Here is a 24,400-nt window from a genome sequence, read left to right on the forward strand (position 1 = left end):
GCTACAGAACATAAGGGAAAAAAGCCTGGGTAGGAAGAGTGGGGACTCAAGGGCTTAGCCTCCAGCTATGTTAGAAGAGGCTGAACATCCCAGAGTGATCCCCAGCTGCACTTCCAGGCTGTAAATTAAACAAACACTATTTCCTATACAGCAGACCACAGGGATGGAAGAAAGAACAGCGCAGCCTTATTGCTGTTATTTCCTTTGGTTTCAATCTCTGTCCTCTGCCCCCCACCTCCTTCTCCAAGCAGTGCTGCCCACTTTACCCGATTGGTTATTTATTGCAACGGTTTAAAAAGAGGCAGGGGGAAAAATGCTCAGTGCAAATTATATTTTGAGCTGTTGTGCTTTGCCTCTTTGGCGGATAATAAATCTCTCTGGCAATGCTCCTCTGTATGGGATTTGTCATTAAATGCAATTAAACAAACCCTGCAGGTGTCCATGATCAGGCCTGCAGCAGCCCATTCACAACTGCAATGTTATTATCATCCTGACAACAAAACACCAGATATTTCCTGAGCTCCTCTGATCGATGAGCTTGCCCGACTTGGAAGTGGAGGGAGGAGAGAAGGGGGGAGCAGAGTGGTTCAAATGCTCTTTAGACTTATTGATGGCAAAGTCAAAAAGCTGCTCGGCAATCAGGGGGAAGGTGGGAAGAGAAAAAGGCAGAGGAACAGGAGGGCTGAGAGGGGAAAATGAGAGAGGAGTGTTTGGGGAGCAAAACGATAGAAGTGAGGCATTATGGTATCCATCTACCCAATGATTTTTCTAATGCACAAGGCTAGAATTTAGGAGGTATTTTAGGTATGATTCTTCTCCTGTAACTTCAGCCTATTAATACTTATGCTCTCAGTGTTAGAGTCATGTAAGCTCCCTTTGCAGTCAGTGCAAAAATCCATCTCACCCTAAGACAGGAGTTGACTGGGAGGTTGACTTGTTGTCCAGGGCTATCTGTCTGCCTCTGTTAACTGGAGCTAAATGGTTGGATCAGATACCAAACTAATTGCAAATCCCACCCGGACCAGCCAAAGGAATTGGCTTTTGCTGAATGCATGTTCCTTTCTATCTTCATTCACAAGGAGGCATTTCCTGGCACAGCTCTCGGGACATGCTAGAGAGGCATTGCTAATAGTATTTGTAGAAAGCAGATGCAACAACATTTACACCAGAGCTGTTGTGGGCTCTGACAATCGGGGAACAGGGTTCACATCACCCACCCCAGGCAGCCTGCAGAGTCTGGAGGTCAGGGATTCACAGGGAGAACAATCTGCAAACACCAGTTAAATTATTCTGCCTGAATCATTTGCTCGGCTCAGCCTCAGGGTGCTCTCAGGATGAACCTCTTCCCTCTTCTCTTCTCACCCCAGGAGTCCTAGTTTAGCCCAGTTGGTTGCTGGGGCACATACAGAATTGCAGTGACAAGGGATTGCTTCTATCGCTGTAGTGCCTTTGCAAGTGCGTAGTACCACAGAAGACAAAGCTGGGTTTAGGCTGGATAAAGGGAATTCAGTGAGTAGGCTTCAGTAGTGCGGGTGCACATGGAGAGTGTAAGGGATGGTTATTTACTTCTACAAAGAAAAAGCTATCGTTAGGGTCTTTGACTAAGTTTTTATAGCCTCATCTGAGATGCTCAGTAGGGCAAACAGCAGCAAACCCTGTTTACTGGCATCAGAGGTGAAGTTGGGATTATGGCAGCAGAAGCCAGGATTTCTGCTATCAGCCCATGGGTCTCAGGCTGACAATTTCCCTGGCTCATACATCCAGACCTCCATGCAGGGCTGGTGCCTGGCTCTCGGGTTGCTAGGGCAGGCCAGGTTTCTATACCAAAGAATGTCCTCTTTCTGTTACTCTCCTGCTCAGACACTGGAGGATTTCCCTCTACCACTTTGTGTGTCCTTCTTTCTGCATGGTGTTACCACTTCATCTGCTGGTTTGTGCCATCAGCAAAGCAATGTGCAATTCTCTGGCAGCACAAAGTCAGCACTGGTCTACTGAAGCCCCAACCCTGGCAGTGTTCAAGTCCAGGCTGGATGGGGCTTGGAGCAACCTGGTCTAGTGGAAGGTGTCCCTGCTCGTGGCAGGGGGTGAGCTTTAATGTCCTTTCCAACCCAAACTATTCCATGATTCTGTGATTATTTATGAATAAGGCCACTTTGATGGCTTCACCCATAGATCCTGGGGGTGTTTGAGGAGATGCTGGCTCAGGACATCCAGGGGAGCCATGGATACAAAACCAGCAGCCTTGCTGGTACCACGGCATTGCACCTCTCTACTTCCTCCCATTGCCCTTGGTTTCTGCCTGAGCTCTGCTCTCAGACACGTTGATTTCCTCCTCCCAGGTGCCGTGGGATTCGCACTGGGGTGACAAAGCCAACACAAAGGGATGTGCTTTCTTCTAGGGGAAAAAAGACAAGAACTGGCATGTCCCGGCTGCCCGTCTGAGGAGCCCAGTGGCTGTTAATGAGTGTCACTGGGCCAGATCTTCAGCTGGCGTAAATGATTCGAAGTCCACAAGGACTTGAGTGGAACTCTGTTGATTTACACCAGAAGAGCTGGCTGGGGGAAACCCCCTGGCGTTTCCATCAGTGGGTGTGAGAGTGGGGTAGGAGCCGGCTGCGTGTGTGAAGGGGTGCAGAAAGCAAGGAAAGGGAAGAACAGGAACCACGCATCTTATTGGCTTGACTTCTCCAACAAACACTATTTCTGCTCTCTTCTTTCCACTTCTCTCCTTCCCCGCCTCCCTCTCCGTGCTGCTCATCTCCCTTTGTGCACCTCTTCCCTGCACTCTCCTCTCTAAACAGGTGCAGTTGCCACTCAATAGACTTTAATTACCACTTCAAGGGCTCTCACCAGGCTCTGTTGGGAGGCTGGAGATGAATTTTCTGAGGATTATGCCTATATCTGAGTTGTTTTCAGTCCAATGGCAATATTGCTGTCAGGCTGCATCCTTCGAGAGATTGTTGCTTCATGTTGTCTCTGCTTGTGTTAACAAAAACTGCTTCTGAGGGATAAAAAACCCTCCAGCCATGAGGTAGATTAATTGTCAGGATGGCAAATAGGTCTAAAGAAACGTATTATGGACAATTTAAAAAACCCGGGAGTCTCAGTCTCTTCTCAAACATTATTTCTGCTTGCAAATAAGAAGCATCTCCAAAGCTCTCTATGGGAGACTGGGGTCTAAAAATACAAGTTGTTTTCAAGCACTTTACCTTCTTTGTTGCTCCATGCTCTTCCCATCACAGCTCACTGGAGAAATGCTCAGTAAATGCATCCTGCTGGTACCCCGGGGATTCCTCCAGAGAAAAGATCTCAGTTGATTCCTGCCTTCAGCAGAGTTTCCTATGATGGAGAGTTATTCCCAATGTTTAACTAGTAACATAGCATTAGTTTTATTATTAAGATCCTCATCAAGAGACAAGCCTGAAGAATGCAGAGCAGAAGCTGCTGGATCTGCTTGAAACTGCACAGCATGTGAGCATGCACTTGTGTAGAGATGGAGATGCACACAGAGATGTATGCACACGCTGATACCTGCAGCACAGGAAAAGGCAGGAGCTGGAAATGGAATGGTGTCTTTTGGGGGAGATTTCCAAATATTCAAGAAGGAATTTTGCTTTTGCTGAACATTAACATTTTTAATTCTCCTTCATAGAATGACAAGCCGGAAGGAGATTGTTTTATAGCAAATTGAGCAACATTTTCTTCTGCTAAAATTAAGTTTGTTTTCCTAAACAAGCAATTCAGCAAAGGGGGGGGGAATAGTGTAACCAAATCTGCATTTTTGCGTATGAAATATTTTGCCTAGCTCCAAAACATCCGGGCACTGCAATATCTGTCTGGCACCACTTCTGTACTGCTCCTGGTGCATGCACCAGTGCCCGTGTCAGGGGGCAATTCAGAGCCCTGCTCTGCCCCTCCTGCCTGTGCAGCACAGCCTGTGCTGAGCTCTCCTGCATCCATCCCACTGAGCCAGTTTGTACCTCTGGGTTAGAAGCCAGGCTCCTCGTATCCCATGGGCATTAGCAGCCAGGTGATGGGACTCACACACTGGAGTGAGGTTCTTATGTGTAGTCATGTCTCTGCACCCAAATGGCCTTCACATCCCACCCGATGCAGTCCACCTCTGTGTGCTCCTGCCTGCTCCCAGCTCTGGGCTTTTGTTGGTACCTGCAGCATGAAGAAGAGACGAGGGAAGGACAGATGGATAACACTGATGGGAATACGCTGTTAAAAACCAGAGTAATCATAATTGCACTTCTGTCCTAAGTCTCTGCTTTAGTCTCCATGTGGGATGTTTTGGTCCTCCTTCCTTAGGCTCAGAGTGCAGCTGTGACCTGATGAAGTAACAAGGTGCATGACACCTCGGGCTCGGTCTGGGATGGCGCCTCTCACTGGCACAGGATCCATGATGGGAGAAGGAAGAGGCATGGTGATGTGCCCTACAAGAGACTTCTCCCTGTGCAAGCACCACGTGTTCTGTGCTCCTGCCTCTGGACTTTCTCTTCACTCAGGGGGAGCTGTTTCCCTTTTCTTCCTGTACTGCTCCACCAGGAGCCCTGCAGTCCTTTTCTCTCCTATTGCTGCCCTTCCCAGCTTCTGCAGACCCACCAGCCCTCCTGACATTCCCACTCTCATGTCTCAGAATCTGTCCTACTTCTCACTGTAGCTTTCTTTCACCTTGTAGGATTTAAAAATCCTTCTACCTTCATCGTCTCCTCTACCGCCACCACCCCCCTTCCTTCTCTTGTGCATTTTGCTTTCCAGGCCCATCTACCACATGTTCTCCTGCCGTTTCTGTAGGACTGGGATGAACATTGATCACAGCCATCTCAAACCCATCGCTCTCTTTTCCCAAAGAGCCAATGAAAATGTCACCCATGAGATAATCATCATGTTGCTCACGTCCCTTAATTGCTCTCAAAAGTACACATGGAGGCTGCAGAGTCTCTTTGAAAGGCAGGTTCTGGCCTTTGGCACATTATTGACAGGCTTTTGATAGGCCCCTTTGTTGAGGAGCAATTTTGTCCCTTTTGCTGAACAGTTTTTGTTGGTTTTGTTGGTTGTTTTTTTTTAAAGACAGCCCTTTTAGAGAGAGTAGATTTTAAATATAGAGCTGAGCTGTGAATGAACAGGCACCAGACTTACCCCTGAGAAGCAGCAGCATATGTGTGAGGTGGGAGCTCCCAGGATGTTTCATGCAAGACTCCATACAAGAAATCAAAGCTATGCCGACTGATGGCTTCATCCCGGTTGGTTTTTATTCCTTCCCCTCTTAGACCTGGTAATTAGGCGTTTACTTGCAGTGCATTGCTGAGCCATTAGATGTCTTGTGTGTTCCAGTGCGTCCTCCCTGGTAATCAAGGAAGAGGAAGTTGACACTCAAGCTGTGCAGCAGCCCATTTGTGTCTATTAGGGATAATTCTTTTGTTTGCTTAATACCTGCTGATCAAAACAGACCAAGATTCCCTCATCACAGCAGCCCTTCACCATCACAGGTCTTTGCTGGTGGGCCTGCTTGGAAGGGACTATTGAGAGCAGAACAAAGCACGCTTGCTGTCATGGGCAGAGATCCTCCACCAGCAGGGTGAAGTCTATGACACCTACCTGAGCACTTCCCACATCAGCTGCTGATTCTTGCCATACACACGGGCTTTAAAGCCACCTCTTTATTACCACTTTATTTTAACATGTCCCCATGTAAGCTGGGGCCCCACTGTGGTAGATGCTGCACATATATCTCCAGTTAACCCTTTGCTAAAGCCTTCAGCATGGCACATGGCAGCACAAGCAAGCTCCAGCCCTCGCCTGAGTAGACTTCCAACACAATCCTTAGCAAAATCTCCAGCCTATATGCAACTGAACCCCAATCCTGACAGAAATGAAATTCTTTCCTCTCTGAAACAATGTCCCTTGGGATGATTTGGCTGTTAATGAACCCTGGCTGAGCTGCTGTATTTTGGAGCCACTGGTGTGCATTTTAACAAGGAGCTCTCTATGTGTGGATGTGCATCAACAGAGCCAGCCCCCATAATGGAAGTCTGTTCAGCACTGTAAGTCCCGCATTAGGCTGTGCCTGTAGGAACCCTGGGATGTTCCACTGAGACTGCCTGGAGGTAATCATCTCTCCCAGCCTCCTGGCTGTCCCTAACCAAGTGCTCTGCTTGCATCTATTCCAGGAAGCAGCTCCAGAGATTATGAAGTTTAGACCCTAATGCATTCACTAGCAAGAAGGGGGGGGGGGGGGGGGGGGAAGTGATGTTTGATTATAAGTGAGAAGGAAAAATGCAAGGGTATTGAGAATGCATTGGTATTGAGAAAAGCCTCCAGCATGCTGTGATTTGGTTGTTGAACCCTGTCAGGGACTGGAAGCCCTTGAACTTCATTGTTTTCTCTGAGCCAGTTCAGCCAAATCATAAGCAGTGCTTGAAAAAACATCGTCCACCTCGAATTCATCTTAGAGTCCAGCATGATTAAAATGAGGCATCCCAGTACTTCCCACCACAGACACCTATTTCACACGTTACATCCACTTCAATACAGGTTGTGTGTGTGTGTATCAAACACACATGTCAGAGTGCAGAACATCCATGCATTATTGAGGTATGTTACACAGGATGGAGCCTGTTCTATCACAATTCAGGAAAAGGAGTTCCTTCCAACCCATTCTCTCACGGATAAGCTGGCAGAAAGATAGAATCGCTGTCTTTTAGAGGAAAAGAAATCAGCTGATTTATTGTGAACCCAGTAGTTGGCATCTATTGTTCTCCCTACCTGTGTGACACCGTGTCAGGTTGTGTGAAATCTGCCTGTACCTCTGTTGCCAAACACACCTTCATCAGCGTGTAGTGAGAACTGTGCTAAAATAAAACATCAGCTGAATTACATGGATTAGAAAGATCATAAAAGATCAAGGAGGAGAAAATAAGATGATAAATAGGTCTGGCAAGACAGATGGATAATCTTCCTCCTGGGCCAAACATGACAAGATAATAACCTCTTTCTTTTCTCTAGTCCCACGTGCTCTTAGAACTCCAGGGCTTTATGAATATCACTTCATTTGGTCTTCTGGTACCCCTGGGAAATGGCTATCACAATGCCCATCTTCACAGAAAAGGGATCTGAGGTGCAATTACTTAGGAATAGGTTTGATCTTCAGATTAGGATTGCAAAAATCAACCCAAGTGTTCTCTTTTGTTGGTCTGCTCTTAGCTACCCCCGTGCCTTGGGCACACTGAAGACAAGCTGGAGACACCAGAGAGCTATAGCCGCCTTTCACAGCACAGCCAGGCCTTGTCCTCTCCTTCCCAGCATGTCCCTGTTCCCATCCCCAGCTCCTGGCACAGCAGCCAGGCAGTGTTTGGAGCCGCTGCAGCTTTCCTGCTCCCTTATCACATTGGGGTCTGGAAAGCAGCACCTGGCGATGGGATCAGGGCACTTCCCTCCTGTCCCTGTGCTTTAGAGCAGATCTAAACACCGTGGGTGAGAACTGATCAGCACGTTAAACACACAGGACCCTGCCGGTGCTTTCTGGGTGCAGAGGAGGCTCATCTGAGCTGTCCTGTGCTCTCCTCACCCAGGAGAGATCCCCTTTGTGAAATGCAGTGCGAGGTCTGCAGCCTGCAAAGCTCTGGAGCCTTTGCCTTCCACACGGTGACATCTCAACCGACTGGAAGGGCCTAAGTGAAGTTTGTTGTTGTTTCATGTCATTGATTTCTCCACTTACATTCAACTGGCACCACGAAGCAATGGGATGTTTGATTAGACCCCAGAATTCCAGACCACAACCTTCAGAACTGCAGGAGTCGAACTGAAAAGATTTGCAGTTGTTCTCTCTGGGAACTGGGCAATATTCTCCTTCTTCTAAAGAGAAACTCTCCTTTCTGCTTTAACGGCAGGGTGTGTTGTCAGCTTACAGTAGCAGGTACTGACTATTCCTGCTGATCTGGGGGGCTTCAATCCATGCTGGCATCTTGTAGGTGGACTGTTCATCGTGGCTCTAGATCTTCAAAACAAGTTAGCAATTTTGGATACCTTCTATTTGTCTAAGCAGGTGCTTAGAGGTCCCTGAAAATCAGGACTAATGGGAATACATCCTGCTTGGCACCCGAAAACATGAAATGCTTTGGAAAATCATGGCGGGGGGGTGTTCTGTTTCCGAACATGACTTGGGAAGACTGCACAGCCTTAAGTAATGTAGGAGAAGAAGAAGACCTCTGCATAACATTATGGAGACATCTTTTAATCCTCAGTTCAGGCAAGTGTTTAACTTCAGGCATGTGTTTGAGTCCTGTGGGAGGTAAGTGCTGAAGTTTCTGCAAGTGCGTTAGTATTTGCCTTGAGTGGGGCCTGATGTGTGAGTTGCTGTGGGTTTGTTTGATGAACATTTCAGAGTCATTCTTCACATTAAATTAAAACAAAAGGCAAAAGTCTCCCCTCTGTCATAGAATCACAGAGTGGTTTGGGTTGGAAAGAGCCTTAGAGATCATCCAGTTCCAACCCCTGGCCTGAAGTGGGATGCTGAGTAGGACACGCAAGGCTTTGCCACCTCTCTGCACATCCATGCACTCACGTGCAGAGCCCCCCACTGTACCATGAAATGTCTATTCTATGCACTTCACAAACCCCCCAGGCCTGAGCCACAGCCTGTGTTAAGCGCTGAACAAACAGAGAGGTGAGAGCCTCAGGCAGCCGGGCTGCTCCCCGTGCTCACGGCGGGGCTGGAACTGGGGACTTGAATGAATGCAAGATTCCACACGGCTGCAAACATGCACTTGAAAAGCAAACAAGCCCCGATGCAAACAAAACCCACCCAGCTGGAAATCCTGGCGTGGGTCAGAGCCTCCTCTTCCCGCTCAGAGGCTGCTGGAGGCAAAGTCGCGGCACTGACGCTTCGCTGCGCTTCTACACATGCAGCGGCACGGTCTGTTTGTAAACAGGCTAAAACTAAGAACTCCACACTCATTATCCACTAGGAAAGGGCCGTATCTCCCAATCAAACCTCGCAGGAGCCATCTGCTCTCTGTAAATAAGGGCTCCTGGAGTCAGGGTGTGAGCGTGTTCTGATTGGAACACGTGAATAGCCCTATTCGTGCAAGTAGTATAGCAGGAGCTGAGCTAGTAGCGTGCTCCAGGCTCTGCTGAGTCAAACAAAACCTGGCAGGAAGGGCTTTTTCCCTGGTGCAGGGTCAAACCTGTAAGTTCAGGACTGAGCTTCTTTTAAGGCACGAGTTGGGTGCTTTCTGTGCACGCGGAGCCAGGACAGTGCTCATCTGGCAACAGTGAACTAGGATTTTCAAAGCTGAACACCTTGGATAGCCTGGGCAGCCTTAGGATACTCAAGCACAAACAGCAAGACTGAGTATTGTATTAACTGTTCCTTAGCTATTTAACTTTTCTTTGTCTGTTTTGTCTCTAGGCTTAAATTTTGGAAATTTTATTCACTATCTATCCCAGCATCTCTTTTCCTAAGGACGTGATTTACAAAGATAGTTTGGCATCTAAAGACAGATCATTTTACTAGGATTTACCAAGGAATTTGGAGCCCCACTCCTACTTATTTTCAGGTGAGGTGCATGTGCCTTGTTTTACTCCTCCCACCAGGACCCTCACATTTGTTCTAAACTCACTCAGTTTTAAAAAGCCTTTAAACAATGACCCACTTTGAGGCCAGACAACTCTCAGCACAGTCTTGGAGGGAAGGCCCTGCCTATATAGAATGTCTACATCAACCTGATCACCTGCTTTTCATCTCCTCTGTGCTTTGGGTCCTCCTCAGGAACTTAACAGAGACAATTCCCATTGATTTCAGCTAGCAGAAAACGCAACCTCTTTGCTCGGAGTTGTGCCCTAAGATCTCATTCCGGCCCTGGTTCAGTTGGGTACCTAAACCCTGCGGAGTGTTTGCTGACCTGAGGTGGCTGCAGGTGCTTACACGGAAGCGGGTGCTCCAATGCCCAGCTGAGGCAGCCCCTGGTCCCCTGTTGTCCAGCAGAGAGGATGGGGTTAGGCAGGACCGCGCTCGTGTCACAGTGCAGTGGTGGGCCATGGCACAAACACCCAGCCACGCACACACTCCGTGTGCATGAATGCAGGTGTTGGGAAGAGGCTGAATGTAAAACGCATGTGAGTGCAGGTGCCTGGAGCAGGCAGAGAGAGCCCAGGTCTTCTGCCAAGTTCAGGTGTCTGCGGCGGAACAAAGCTCTGCCAAAGAGAGAAGAACCTCAACATGTTTATCCAAGCTCGAAAGCAGATCTCGCCTCTGAAATCCACTCTCTTCTTTTTCCTGCTGAGATTCCCAAGCACCTCCCAGTCTCCCAGCTACTCCCAGCCCCAAAACCCCACCAGGTGCCACGATTGTGGTGGAAAAGCAGCTCATTACTGGAGTGGCAGGCGCCGCACAGATAAATATTTGTGCAAGGCATAGAGAGCCCAGTGGCTGGAACACATTGTCTCTGATGGGAGGAGGAAAGGGAAGGAGGATCTTGCCTTCAGCAGAATTAAATAGCAAAAATCTATAGAGTGCTCATTTCTAGCAAAGCTCAGACTGTTTCCTTCGAGCAGGCAGCGTGGTTACCTCCTGCCACATTGATTTCCAGTTTATGCACTTTGCTAAATACTTTAAGGCTTAGGAATTACATTGAGCTCAGTTCAAATCTCACCCTGAATGCCCTGTTCTTCAGAGCCCTCTCTGTTAGCATTTCTCAGAAGAAAGACAGGCTCGTGTCCTTCTATGAGATGGGTTTGGTTTGAGAGCTCCAGAGAACTGCCAGTAAAAACCAAGGTGACAAAATATGCCCCTTACAAATTGAAATGTGACTTTGATAAGCAATACATGATGCACAATGCAAAATGCAGTTATTGGAGGATCTGATCTCCTCTGCCAGCCTATTTTTTAAATGAAATCTGAAAGCTGATCAGTTTCCCAGGATGCGGACACAAACCCATAAAAGCAGGAATAGGGATTTGGTGCAATATTATTTTCTGGCTTCTCCTCATGTTCTTTTGTGTGTCCGTTTGGGGACAGGAGCTAAAGGCCAACATTTCTTGCCCTTACGTTACAGCTGAACTTCAAAGGAAAAAGCCCTTTTATTGATGTGCGAGAGGAGGCATTGCACAAACGGAGCCTCCGTGTTCTGTTGCACTGAAGAACGACCACAGACGGAGCCACTGTGTAGCCACCCAACTGATGGAAGATGTTAAAGGATTTACAGATAGATAACACAAAGGCATCTCTTATCTCTCCACTCCAATTCCACAGGCAAGCACTTCCACCATTAGCTTGTTCAACATATAGAATGTATATCTCTGAAGTCTGTGGTATATTCAAGGCCTTAAATGAAATAGCTACTTTCTTTTCAAGTGTTTTTCTTTTTTCCCCCCAAATATTTAAGTCTGAAACAGCAAATAGGAATTTCCTTAAAATGGAGACCAGTTGGTTTCCTTTTCCTCTCGGAGATCCATGTTACTGAAGAGAAATAGGGGTGAGAAGGCAGGAGATGGGGCCAGTCTGAGCCCTGGATTACCTCTCCCTGCTGAGCCTCTGCTTAGCAAAGTGCTGGAACATCTGTTTGACAGGGCTGGGGGAGAATCTCCAGTGAACAGGGAATAGTCTCACCTTCCAAAAACGGAGATAAAGCCAATGCAGCAAAGTCACTTCAGCTGACAATAGTGCTGGGAAATGCTTTATTTCCAAAGGGCTTCAAGACTTTTAACATTTAACATTAACTTCAGACTTTTCACATTTTATCTTTTCTAAACTACATCGTATTGTTCAAATATCTGCGCTGAGGCAGAGTTCAAGACTTTATTCTTTTAGTTTTATCAAAATTAGAAAAGAAAAACTTGGTTTCATTTGATTCCACTCGATTTTTTGGGGAGGGGGTTGGCAGTCAGCATTTTGGGAAAATGCTATAGCCATTGAGCACTTAAAGATGTCTGTTGAGGGACCTGAAATGTCCCACTAAAGCAAGACCAATTCTGAGTGCTCAGACAGAAGAAACTACTGAAGAAAAACGGGTTTCAAAGAACTGTTTCTTGAAGAATTTACCCCCAACAGCATCTTGGTGAAAGATCCCATTTCTCCTATAAACTAGAGAATTTAAGAGCAACTTTACAGATGAACCACCAGTCAGGCACATTTTCAAAGCAGGGATTTGGAGTTTCCCAGCATAAAGCTTTGACACTGGAGGAGACGGGGCAGATCTAGAGAGTCATTCTTGGCTTCCCGAAGTGTTTCTGTCCCTGCCCTACCCCAGACCTGCATCAGAGCGTGTGTCTCACCGGGGGCGCTCAGGGCTGCCCGCGGAGGTGCAGGTAAATCTGTTCCAATCTCCCTTTCCACCGACGCTCAGCCCTTGGCTCTCGGCAGACCCAGCGTTGCTGGGTGCAGCAGTGAGTGATCCTGGAGCGCTGTGTGTACCTGCCCGAGAGCAGCCGGACCACGAAACCACACCGGTGTTTGTGCCCCGCCACCGGGCACCGTGCGGGCTGACCGGGGCCGTGCCTGCTCCCCGTTCCCCGTTCCAGCTCCTTCCCTCTCCCGCCAGAAACCACTTGCCGCTGTCCCCTCCGGGACTGGACTCACCCTGGCCCCCTCCGGCCCCGGTGAACCGTCCAGCGTCGCTTCCCAGGCTCGGGGTGGGGACCTGGCGGAGCTTCCCCGGGGGGAGAGTCCTGCCGCGACCCGCCGGGGGGGGTGCCGATACCCAGTACCCGCTGCCGGTGCCCGTGCTTGGTGCCCGGTGCCCATGCCCAGTATCCCTGCTCGGTACCCGGTGCCTGCTGCCCGGTACCTGGTGCCCCTGCCCGGTACCCGGTGCCCGCCCCGTCCCCGGCGGGACGCGCGGCTCGGGCCCTGTCCGTGGTGCTGATCCGCGGCTCCGGCGGGGCGGGCAGCCCAGCCCGCCTACCCCCGCCGCCCTTCCCCTCTGCCCCGGGGCTCTTCCCCCGGGACACTGCAGCCACCCGGGGTCCCTCTGCCGCTGGAGGAGCTGTCCGGCTCCCCGGCAGAGGCGGGACCGGCTCCACAGGTGCCCGGGGTGCCCCTCGCCTTCCCCCGGGCACCTGCAGCGTCCCCCGGCTCAGCTCAGCCCGCTCCGCCCTCGGCCGAGCCGCTTCCGCAGCCGCGGAGCTCACCTGTCCCGGGTCACCTCTGGAAGCAGAGGGGCTGGGAGAGCTGCCCGGCCTCTGCCTCGGGGCTTTTATCAGCCCCCGGGGGGGCGGCGGGAGGAGCACCCGGGCGGGGACTCGCCGCTTCGGCCAACGGGAGGCTGCTTTTCCTTGCAAATGCCGAGATTGCACAGATTACATCATGGAGAGCTGCCTGCGCTTCAGTGTAAGAGTCTCCTCCCGGCGTAAAGGCGGGCCGGAGGAGTGATGGCAGACAGCAACAGGTCTGTCCCTTGGGCTGGCGGCGCCTGGACCCCTTGGAAATAGAGCAGTGGTGGGGAAGAGGGCTGGGGAGGTATCCCCAGGGGGGACATGTATCCCCGCGGGGGACACAGGCTTTGCGTCTGTGCCCAGAGAGCTACCGAGGCTCTTCCCGTGCTCCAATGTGAGCAAGGAGCTGCATGTTTCATGGTTTGGGCTGGAAGAGACCCTAAAGATCATCCAGTTCCAACCCTCCTGCCATGGGCAGGGACCTTTGCTTTGTGGATGTAAGTTGCTCAGTACCTCCCAGGACCAAACCCAAACCAGCCTGATCTTTCCATCCTACTAGTGTCCCACAGCCTTCATTGCTCATGCCTTCTCCATTCCCAGCCCAATGGACAAACCAAGTTTCACCCTCAATTCTCAGCCTTTATTGTCCCATTCTCGGAGCTTACATAAAACCCCAGCCCTCCGTTTCTTCCCAGAGATAGTGAGCTGAATTGCAGACCAGATCTGAGTATCTAAAATCCACCTGGCTCTCGTGTTGCGAGAGCAAGGAGGTCAGACAGTTATTCCCTCGAGTGTGCCAAAGAACAAATCACTTGCCAGTGAAAACAAACCTGTTTCCTAACCCTTACATCCAGGAACAGGCGTAGGTTTGTGACTTGGAGCAGGGAGCATCAGCTGGCATGGATTTGTGTTAGACTGCAAATACACGGGTGGCAGACAGCAATTCTTCAAGGCTGCCCTAGATTGTCCTAGATGGTCAGTGTGTTGGGGTAAAGCTTTGTCTTCAGCTGCATCCTGTGCACAGGATGTATTATCACACGATACCAAAGGGAAAATAATGATTGTAACATCAATTAGATAGAAATCAAAATGAGCCAAAGTTAAAGGCTTGGTCAAGGTAATACTTGTGATCCACATTCAGGTCTGGTTTTGGAGGTTGCTGCCTGCTATGGCTGGATCTCCTGGGGATGAATATTGGGCTCTTGAGATCCAGATCTAAAAGCCGATGACGTGAAGGGAGCCCATTTTCAAGTGGTACTGGCTGCTATTCAGACCACAGCACCACCAGAATAAAGCCAGGGGCTCTGTTTCCAACTCTTGTTTTTCCTGCTTGTGGATTATCAGCCAAGTCCTTTGGCTCACCTCAGCCAAGAATCGAGCAGCCACTGCCACGTTTCTGTTGTTGGCAAAGGCAAAAGATGGTTTTGAGCAGAATGCCCCCGTGTTTGACGTGAACCAGGGAGTACCTGGGAGGCTCAAACACTGACCTCTTGAAGGAGGTGATGGAGACCCACGACCTTGCAATGCGTTCCTCTCAGCACAAAGAATGTCAACCGGTGTACGGGCAAAAGGAGATGTTACAGCCTGGCTAGTGCCTGGCCTTGAGCGTGTGTTTGTGAGAGAGTTTCATTCAGGAGCCAAATCTGGAAGGTTTTGCTCTGGCTTTGTCCAGGCAAAGAGGAATTTGGGGGGAAATGTGAAAAGAATGGGAGCTGAAACTGTAAACAGCATCTCATGGGAAAGGCTGAGCGTGCCTGAGTCCCTCCAGAACATACATCAAAAGGACAGTGAGACTTGGCACCCAACTCCCTTCGAGGAGCCTACTCAAAAGGAAATCCAAAGCAAGGGACCGAGCTCAGCGCTCGTGGCTGTTATTACCCCGGCTGGATCCCTTTACCTCATTTGCTCACCAGGATTCTCCCAACCTGCTCTCAGCTTAGTCTTAACTGCTGCTATCTCCTGGCCCAGAGCTGCAGCTACAACATCATTGATTTCCCCCCAGCCTTTGAGTCTCTGCTCCTAAGTCAAGTGGAGGAAGGTCCCGCTGAGGTTAAAGAAATGGCCCACGAGGGGTGATGAAGAATAAACCCTCCAGCTCTGTATCCATGAAGGAGAGTCATTTTGCAGTTGTTCAGAAGGAGTGAGAAATGCACAGGCACTGCCTGTTCTCCTGGGAGCTGTAGCCTTTTGTATAAGGCAGGACTTTGGATTCAAGTCCTCTCCAGGCCATCTAACCAGGCATTTTGGCCAGCAATTTCAGTTGAGACTTCAGAAACTCGATTTTCAAAGGGATCTAAGTTGTGAACATGAGATGTACCTGTCAAGCCCAAACTGCCTGAAGCCTGAGTTACTCATTCAGAAGATGCGTTTGAAACGTAGGGCTTATTGCAAGAAGAGACCTGGAAACTCACTGTGTCTGTGGCAGCCTCATTCCCTCTGGCTTTTCCACCTTGGGAGCCTCCTCTGCCTCACTCATTTGCATTCTCAACTCATTTCAGTGGAAGACGGGATTAGACAGATTTTTCCCATGGAGAAAGTCTGGGATGAACTTAGAAGCCACAACAGGAAAAAGGTCACTGTTTGATTTAATGATTTCAAGTTGTTTTTCCACCCCCTACTCCGAGCAGCCCTCGCCGATGGGTAATTAGCCACGGAGTGAAGGGGGAGCGAGCTGGACTTTGGCCCCGGCTGACCTGATTCATACACCACGTCTGATTAATGCACCAGGTCACATGGCAGCTGCCAGCGACTTGTTGCTGGGCATCCAGAGGTTTCCAAGGGAACCGCTTCTTCTCCTGCCGATGCTCCTCAACAAGTGCCGGCTCTGGAGGGCCCGATGCCCAGCCAGGACCAAAGGTGTGTGGAGAAACACCCCAGACACACAGCACCATGCTGAATTTAGCGATGCTCCACAGCAGAGCCTTTGGGCAGAGCCCGGCGGTGATGCTCGGAGCCCGCGGCACAGCCCTGCCTCTGCTCACCCCGCTGTGCTCGATACCAGCCCACACACGCATTGCTTGTGCCCAATCCTGCTCCCCCCCATCAACCCAGAGACACCTCGCACACAACACAACAGCTCCGTGCTCACAGAGACACGCTCCCGGCCCCCGGGGGGGTCTCCTCTTTACAGAGCAGCTCAGCCGAGAGCATGCATCTGAGAGGTGTGCTTAAAAACTCTCTTTCATGTTACAGACACCTTTATGGCTGGAGAGCCAGCCGCCGAGGAAAGAAAGCTTTCCACCACTGCATGCACAGACCCAACCTTTGCAGAGCTCCCATATAAACCAACCTTATCTCCTCCCTCAAATCCCTGCCCCGCACACGCAGCCACAGTGCTGCCCGCGTGGTGGCTTCCACATACACAGCCGCTCCTCACACCTCCCTCAGACCCGTGTCCTTACACACACTCTGCACTACTTGCACTGTATCCTCTGTGCCCACACTCTGCAGGCTTACACTCACATCCTTGTTTCTAGCTGTTCCTGCTTGTTTGCACACGGGGCACAGAATCAGGGAATCATTAGGTTGGAAAAGACCTAAAAGATCATCCAACTGTTAACCTAACACTGCCAAGTCCAACGCTAAACCAGGTTTCAGCGCGAAGGGAAACTGAGGCACAGACAAGCCCTGCAAAACTCGCTGCATTGCAAAGCACTGAATCGCAGCTTCGAACACGGCAGGAGGAGGCCACAAGATGCAGAATCACAGAATGATAGGATTTGGGTTGGTTAAGGGACATTTAAATATCATCCAGCTCCAACCCCATTTCCTCTTGGTGTCCTTTTTCCCAGGAAGGTAATGCATCCTCACTAACTGTCTGGATCAAACTCCTTTCAGGAGATGCTTATCCACTATCTTTTACCTAATATTCCAGACTAGAGCATGTGCCTGCAAGAATGCCAGATGAGAATGGCTTCATGTAGCAAACTGGATGTACCTGATGGGAAGAGAAGGATTCAAAGGGTCTGCTTCCTCTGCCTCTTACCTCACTTTTACACCACCTCAGAACATTGGATACAGGTGTCTCAGAAGGAATGGTATTTGGACTCAGCTCAAAGGCTTAAGCAAGAGGTGGCACATTCAAAACTGCATCGAAGTGAAAATTAACACTGTGACCAGGAAGATCCAACTCCGTGGAGGGCAGAAAGGCTACGAACGAACAACCGCTTGTTAGAGCCAAGGCCTCCGTCTGAGTGAGGAATCAGATGTGTTTGTGCCAGGGTGAGCTGTCCCTCAGCGTGTGCACACGGGGTGTGTGAGCACGTCTGCCTGAGGACGCACAAGGCTGGGGGGATGTGTAATGAACACACTTTTAATGAGCTGTCTGCAAAAGGCACACTCAAGTAGCAGCAGAGTATGTTCACGCCTCAAGGGAGAGCGGGGAAGTCTATCTCCCTGCCTTCATCTCTGTGTTGTATTAAACCCCATGTGCATGCACTTGAACTTGTGACATTGAGACCATCACAAATATAATGAGGAGAGAGAGGTCATTCAGACAAACGTGCCTGGCCTTGGTTGAGTTTGTGTTCGTGTCTCCAGCAACAGACCCTCAGCTGCTGGAGCAGTTAAAAGGGGAATATCGTAAAGAGAAAGCCCCTGCTAACTGAGTAAACAAGAACTTGAGAAGTGGCTCTGTCAGGGACCAGCACAGTGTGCAAGAAGAGGTGAAAGGAAAAAAGGAAACAAATAAAAACAAGCTGAAGAACCAACAGGAGCTCCGGAGGCAGGATTTTCATCAGCGTTACAAGTAGAACCTCTGCTTCATTCTCAGAAATGGTTTTAACACTTAAAAGGCAAAATCACACAACCTCTCACTAAAATCTGGGATCCTCTGTCCCTTCGACATCCCAGATGCTCTTTCACGCAATATAAGAAGTTGGTGCCCTGGTGAAATTACCAGGGAAGGTGGAAGCAGACAGAAAGAAGCGCTTTATCACACAGCACATCATTACATTTTGGAGCTCATTTGCCACAGGATATTGTGTAGACTGACAGTATAAGGAGGTTCAAAGGGGTTTAGAGAAGTTTATGGAGGTTTGGTCTATCAGCGGCGATTAAACTTAATAGTCTGGATGCAACGTCCAGGCAGTCCTTGTGGATTGCTGGAAGTTACAGGACTACAGGTAGGAGAAGCCTTATTCTTTACATTCCCTTGTACACTGTCCTAAGTATCTGCCTCTACTGACTACAAGGTAGTAGGTACAATATCCCAGTACACATGGTCTGCTCTGGATCAGTCAGACCACGTTTATACACCGAAACATACCACGGATCACCAATTCGGGTTTCCAGCAGGATCTTTACCATTTAGGACCCTGATCCTTAGTGAGCCTCATCTAATTTATTCTGCTACAAATGAGATGCTGTTGCCCCCAGATCCCAACAGAGTTACCCCTCCGTGGAAATCACCTCATACGGTGAATTCCAAACAGTTACTTTAGGGTTTCATCAGAGTTGTTCACTTCTGGCAGTGGACAATGATGCTTCCAAAGAAAGAAGCGTCCCTTCTAACATAGGAGGTCAAATGTGTGCTAAGTGTTCTCTCTGTGTGTACGAGTTCCTCTTATTGGGGTTCCTGGAAACCACATTGGTCCAAACCCCAACACGCCTGTTCTGCATTTATTCTCCTCTGTCTCTGTCCCTGCACCCCACTCCAACTCAAACACCCAAGCCTTTTTTTGACTAAAAATGACGGAAAATAGCCCCTTTGTGAGGAGCTGCAGTGTGTGCTTTGCCAGAGAGTGGTCTTATTCATAAAGGGAATGGTCTTGTATACATTTGGGCATGTTATCAGTAACACTCCAAAGGGAAATGGACTACTTAAACCTATTATATCACTGCTTTATTCACCGTGTGCTGCCATTTACCTCCTACATGCTGCGGGGCTCTAATAGCACCAGTTCTGAGGATCCCTGAAAATTAGCCACAAGCAGCTCATTCATCCACTGCTTTCACTCTTGCAAAAGAAATGGGCTGCAGCCACAGGAGAGCTCAGATGCCGAGTGCTCAGCCCAAACCCCAAACAGCTTTGTTGTGTCAGCAGCTCTGAGGTAGCCCCAAACAGAGCAGCACTTGCAGCTGATGGGGCACGGAGGAGGCTTTGGGGACAGGGCTGTGTGTTGGGGAATGGGACAGAGCTGTCAGGCAGGGAGACTTGGAGAATGCAGTTCCTGGAGGCTCCAAGCCAGCCTATTTCCTTCCCTAGAATCAGGTCCTGGCTGTTGATGCAGCTCCATCCCAGGATATCAATTGTTCCAGAGAGAAGGAGGAAAATGGATGGCATCTCATGAGCTCCAGCGTGGGGAGTCTGTGAGCAGGTCAGGGATTGGCACGATTCATTCCAAGCAGGTACAATGAGATCTTCCTCGAGAGCCCTTGAAGAAAATGAAAGACGCTGCGCCCCAACCCCGGGCCGCAAATCTGGGTGAGCCTTTTTGCTTCTTCACGAGCACACCGTGGTCGTGGCATAAAAAAGCACTCACATCTGCTTCACTCAGGAGAAGAGCCCTGCCAGGGGCCCAGCTTCCTGCCCCTGCTCTGCTGCTGCTCCATGCTGCGGAGGGGAGCTGCTCCAGCTCCCGGCTGCCCGCGCTCCCTGGCCAAGCCCCTCTTCACCTCAGGGCAGAGCTGGTTCCAGAATGGTTCAGGTGTCTCCCAACGGGATTAATCCTGCTGAAAACTCCAAGGTTAACAAACCAACCTTCTATTCTATCTGGAAGATTAGCTCGTGGACAGGAGCTCACGTAAAAGCAGCTGATTATCCATGTGGGAATAATAGAATATCCGTGTCCATGAACTAGGCACAGATCGGGAACAAGAGGCAGTACTTTTTCATAGGAATGTGGGATCTGCTCTTTGGGGACCTCTTGGTCACTTTTTCCTGCCCTATTTATTGAAATAACTACTGCTTCCCGGCTGCAGATCCCTGTTCTGCTACAGAACAAAGAGAAATATAAAGGCAAGAGGATCTGGCCAGGGCCACTGGTGGAAAGAGAGGCAGAATCCAGGAGCCACAACCCCACTCTGTGCCCTGCCTTCTATGTCAGTAAGTGTAGTTCAACTGCAAGCTCAGTCACCACATTGCTATGTCATGGTCATCATCAACCCTTCAGCTCTCCTTTTCAATCTGATAGAAAGCTGTTGCAGAGGCAGTGAGAACTAGAGATGCAGATGTTGGTCTGCAGGATCTATGGCATCTTATAGATCTGGGCTCCCCTCCTAGCCAAAGAGATCCCTTTCCAAGCTGGAAAGAAGGATAGAGATGCTGCTACCCATAGAGGAAGAGGAGCTGGATACAGGATTCAGCTCTGGAGATACTGTGAGGCAGCTTTAACCACAAAAGACATCAAATGATAGATCTCTGATTCAAGATCCGAGCTGCTGCTTTTGGTCAGTGAGCAAACCCCCAACCACTCCCTGCCTACCAGATGTGCACAGCTCTGCCCCACTCCCAAAGCCCTCCCAAAGCCTTCCCAAAGCCCCTGGGCTGCACATGTTGCTTTATAAAGGTGGCTCAGTGGAAAATCCAAGCAGGGAAATAGGGCTCAGAGGTTTGCAGTTGAACTGGTTTGTGCTCTTGGATGAGGACCTGGATGAAAGTGGAGCTGAGGGGTAAAGCACTGTTGCTGGAGGCAGAATTGCTGCCTGGCTGTGCTGCTGGCTCTGCTAAGGAGGGCCTACAGGCACACACTGCCCAGGAGACCAAGGCGGATAACATCCCTGCTGCCAACAGGCAATGTGATGACAGGCCTGCTCGTGTGCTCGATGCTTCAATGTGTCTGTGCAGAATGGCTCACAGGGAGCGCAAAGCTGAGAGGCACTTACAGAGGCATTTAGCCTAACACAAAACATTCTCCTGGGGCACAAGGGGGATGGAGCAAGGCTGAGCAGGCTCCTCCCCATTGAGCTCAGCTTCACTGAAATCAATATGTGATTAGGAAGCGACTCCAGCCCTTAATATTCTACCTCTGAAGAGTATCATGTTTGTGTTGAAGGAGGACGCCTTAGGCTAGACATGAGGGAAAATTCTTTGCAGTGATAAGGATAATTTAGCCCTGGAACAGAGCCCTGGGAAAGGGGATACAATTTCTAGTGCGCAAGGCTTTAGAAAGCAATTCAGACAAAATTCTTCCAGAGGGGATGTGAGGCAGGAGGGAGCCTCAGGGCAGCAGGATGGGAATTCTGCTCAGGCCTGTTTCTGGTCTCATGAGTTAGAGCAGGTTTTCCAGAGCTGTATGATCTCCTGATAGCAATGCCAACAACACAGGTGCCGAGCCCCAGCTCCAGGCTGTCTCTCTGCCCCTCTTTCCCTCCTCCAGCCCTTAGCTGAAGCTTACCTGCTAATGGACATGTAAACCAAAGCTGCAAACCCCTCTCCCCCTCCTCTTGCACGTCTCTCACTGCCCAACCTGAGGCCTGTTTTCTCTTTCGATGCTTCTAATGAAACTAAGTGGCTGCGACCAGAAAGTTTCCACTTTCTGCCTCTGGGCTGATTACTGCAGAGCTGACAGAGGCAGCATCCTGAGCCCGAGCCTCTGCGGATGGGAACCCTCAGGGGAGGGGATAAAGTGGTGCTCCGTGCCCTCTACTCACCGAGCACCATTAGAGCTCTGCCTGCCTAACCTGGCAACCCGGGAGAGCAGGACCTCAGCAGCCCGACTGCTGGGGCCAAGGTCTCCGGAAAACATGCGCTAGTGCACGGCTGCATGATCTCTGCAGTGCTTGATGCTGGGCTTCAGGACCAGAACCTACAAAAGAAGTGGTGAAGTTCTTTTCTCAGCCGTGCTGCAGCAATCTTGGCTGGTGCTGCTAAACAGGAGCTGCTCTCGCTTGCTATTTTTGTGTGTGCTTAATACTGTCTCGAGACACTTCGCATCCCCGGCGGATGGAGACTGTTTGTGCCCAAGTGGAGACAGAGGGAGCAGCTCTGGGTCCATCTCTCCAACTCCTTCTGCCTCACGTCTGAATGCTGGCGAGGGAAGAGCGCAGCACAAGGGCCAGTTCAGGCCCTGGCTTGCTTTCCTGCTCACAAGGATTTCTACCAGAGATTTCCCAGCATTAAGGCTGAACTTTTCCAGAGCAGCCACTAGCTTTCTGCCTGCCCAGAAACACTGCGGGTCAGTGAGTGAGCTCCCCAGGATTCCAAGACACCCTGAAAATCACACTGATGTGGGTCTCAGCTGGCAGACTGCTGCCTTGGCATTCCCCCTTCAGCTCAGGAACTGTGAGTGCACGCTCAGGACTTGGCTCCAGGTAAGCTCAGCATGTTTCTGAGCAGTCCAGGCACTAACCTGTTCATCACGGATGAGGCTCACGTGCCTGTTGCTCCTGGCACCTCCCTTGTGAAACTTTACTCCACATTTCTCCTTTAGGCCACGTGCTTTCTTGCTGCACATGAAGGAAGGGCTTCCCATCAACATCCTGACCTCTTGCAACTCTTCTCAGGCTAGACTCTGACTCACATCAGGGCTGGTTGATGCCGCGGTGCCTTGTCCCTCTCTTGGGTTACACCTTCGAGTTCCTGGCTGCTCCTGGAAAGCTGGGATGTAACAGCAGGACTGAGTTTCACCTTGCTGACACGAAGGGAAAGCAAACAAGATTCTGCTCAGCACTGCAGAGCCCAACTGCTCCAGTGTTGCCTGGCAGATGGGGCCCAAGAGGAGACCATCTGTTCCTCAGCGAGGCCCTAAACTTCTCCCTGTGAGATCCTGGGATGGATCCCACTGAGTTCAGTGAGCACAGGGAGCAGCCTTGACCTTCAGCCCTTGGAGGCTGGGCATCTTGCAGAGCTGAGACCTCAGTTCCATGGGCTGCTGGATTCCTGCAGCATTCCTATTCCATACACTATTTATCTGTTTCTCTCCACATCTCCAGCCTCTTCTCCTCTCCACACACGTGCAGGGCTTTGGTAAGGTGTGTAATCCCTGTCGCAGAGCCAAGCAGAGGCTGTGTAGCTCCCACTAACTCTGCCCTCTGCCCACCCTGCTCTCCTGGCCACAGCACCCTGTGCAGGTTGCCCAATACCTGCTGCTGAGGGTTCATCTGGAGATGAACCAGATCTTCAGCACGTTCTGGAGACACCGGAGGGGGCTCAAAAGAGGCACACTGGGGAGGCTGTCGAAATGCTGTGAGAGCTCAGGGAAAGGGGCTGGCATCTCAGAGGGAGAAAGGGATAACATCCAGGGAAGGCTGGAGAAGAAGGAAAGAGCAATCTGCTGATAGTCAGCACATCTGAGAAGCTGGGAACATATTGCATTAAAGCGATAATAACACCTCGAACAGCAGGGTAGTAGTTTCCATCTGGCCTTGTGCTGAGCTTGGTCTCTCTCATTTCCTCCCCCCTGCAGCCAGGGAATCTGAGGCGGAGGGTTGGCCACAGGTCACCCAGCAAGGCTGAAACAGAAGAGCCTTCCAGTGAGAGCAGGATGCTGAGGAGCAGCAGCACAGCCTCTTGACTCTCATTTGGGCCCAAGTAGATCCTCCTCAGGCCTGGGAGGTGGGACGGCACGAGAGCTCTTTGCTTAATTAGTACAACAGCTGAAGCACTTGAGCAACAAAAGCTCCTCTCGATGCTGCCCCACTTTCCCTCAGAGCCAGGGCTGGGGAGCAAACCGCCTGGAAGCCAGCAAGCGCCCTGGATCTTGTCACCATGGCTGCACACACACAGCCTCCTGTTATCTCCCGAGGAACAAAACCCTCCTCCCACCCTCGCCCGTCTCAGCCGGAGCTGATAAAAGAAGAAGAAATCAACAAAAGCAATAAGAATAATAATAAATAAATGTTAAAAACTAATCAGAATACCCCAAACAGCAAATAAATCTCCAGGGAATAAACCAGCCTTCTGCAAAACCTGTTTGTTTCTGCGGTGGTTTGGTGGGTGCTGGAGAGCTGAAGCACTCAAATGAGCGTTTGGGGTTATAGAGTCCATCTCAGTAATACTGGCATGTACAAAATCACCACTCAGGAACATCCCAAATTGTGCTCTTTGCTTGAGCATGCTGATCTCTAGCTGCATATACCTAATTGTATGGTTGTGATTTATTTATAGATATGAATGTGGGTACTAGTAACATGATTAGATGCAATTTTTATGTCTTCTTGTTTGGAACCCACAGTGCTCACATCTGTAAGGTACTTGTAAGAGCTGGAGTCCTGCCTCTTCAGCCTCTTCATGTGCAGGGAGAGGCACCAGAGGTAAGTGAGCAAAGGGACAGAACAAATGAGGTAACAGATTTCTGTGCTG

The 24,400-nt window shown here is 50.0% G+C and overlaps 1 long non-coding RNA gene across 2 annotated transcripts in view; it reads right to left on the minus strand.

Moving 5' to 3' along the window:
- Positions 1-317: 317 nt before the first annotated feature.
- Positions 318-24,400, minus strand: part of LOC115618280 — a 28,284-nt gene continuing 4,201 nt past the window's right edge. The window contains exons 1-4 of one of the 2 annotated variants that reach the window (XR_003994775.1): positions 13,135-13,218; positions 5,146-5,350; positions 3,981-4,167; positions 318-3,339 (exon numbers count right to left, since the gene is read on the minus strand). This is a non-coding gene — a long non-coding RNA (uncharacterized LOC115618280). Of the gene's footprint in view, positions 3,340-3,980; positions 4,168-5,145; positions 5,351-13,134; positions 13,219-24,400 lie in introns of those variants that run through there. The other variant, XR_003994776.1, reaches the window with a different exon arrangement.

The sequence above is a fragment of the Strigops habroptila genome, chromosome 20 (assembly GCF_004027225.2).
Source record: "Strigops habroptila isolate Jane chromosome 20, bStrHab1.2.pri, whole genome shotgun sequence".
Taxonomy (NCBI): domain Eukaryota; kingdom Metazoa; phylum Chordata; class Aves; order Psittaciformes; family Psittacidae; genus Strigops; species Strigops habroptila.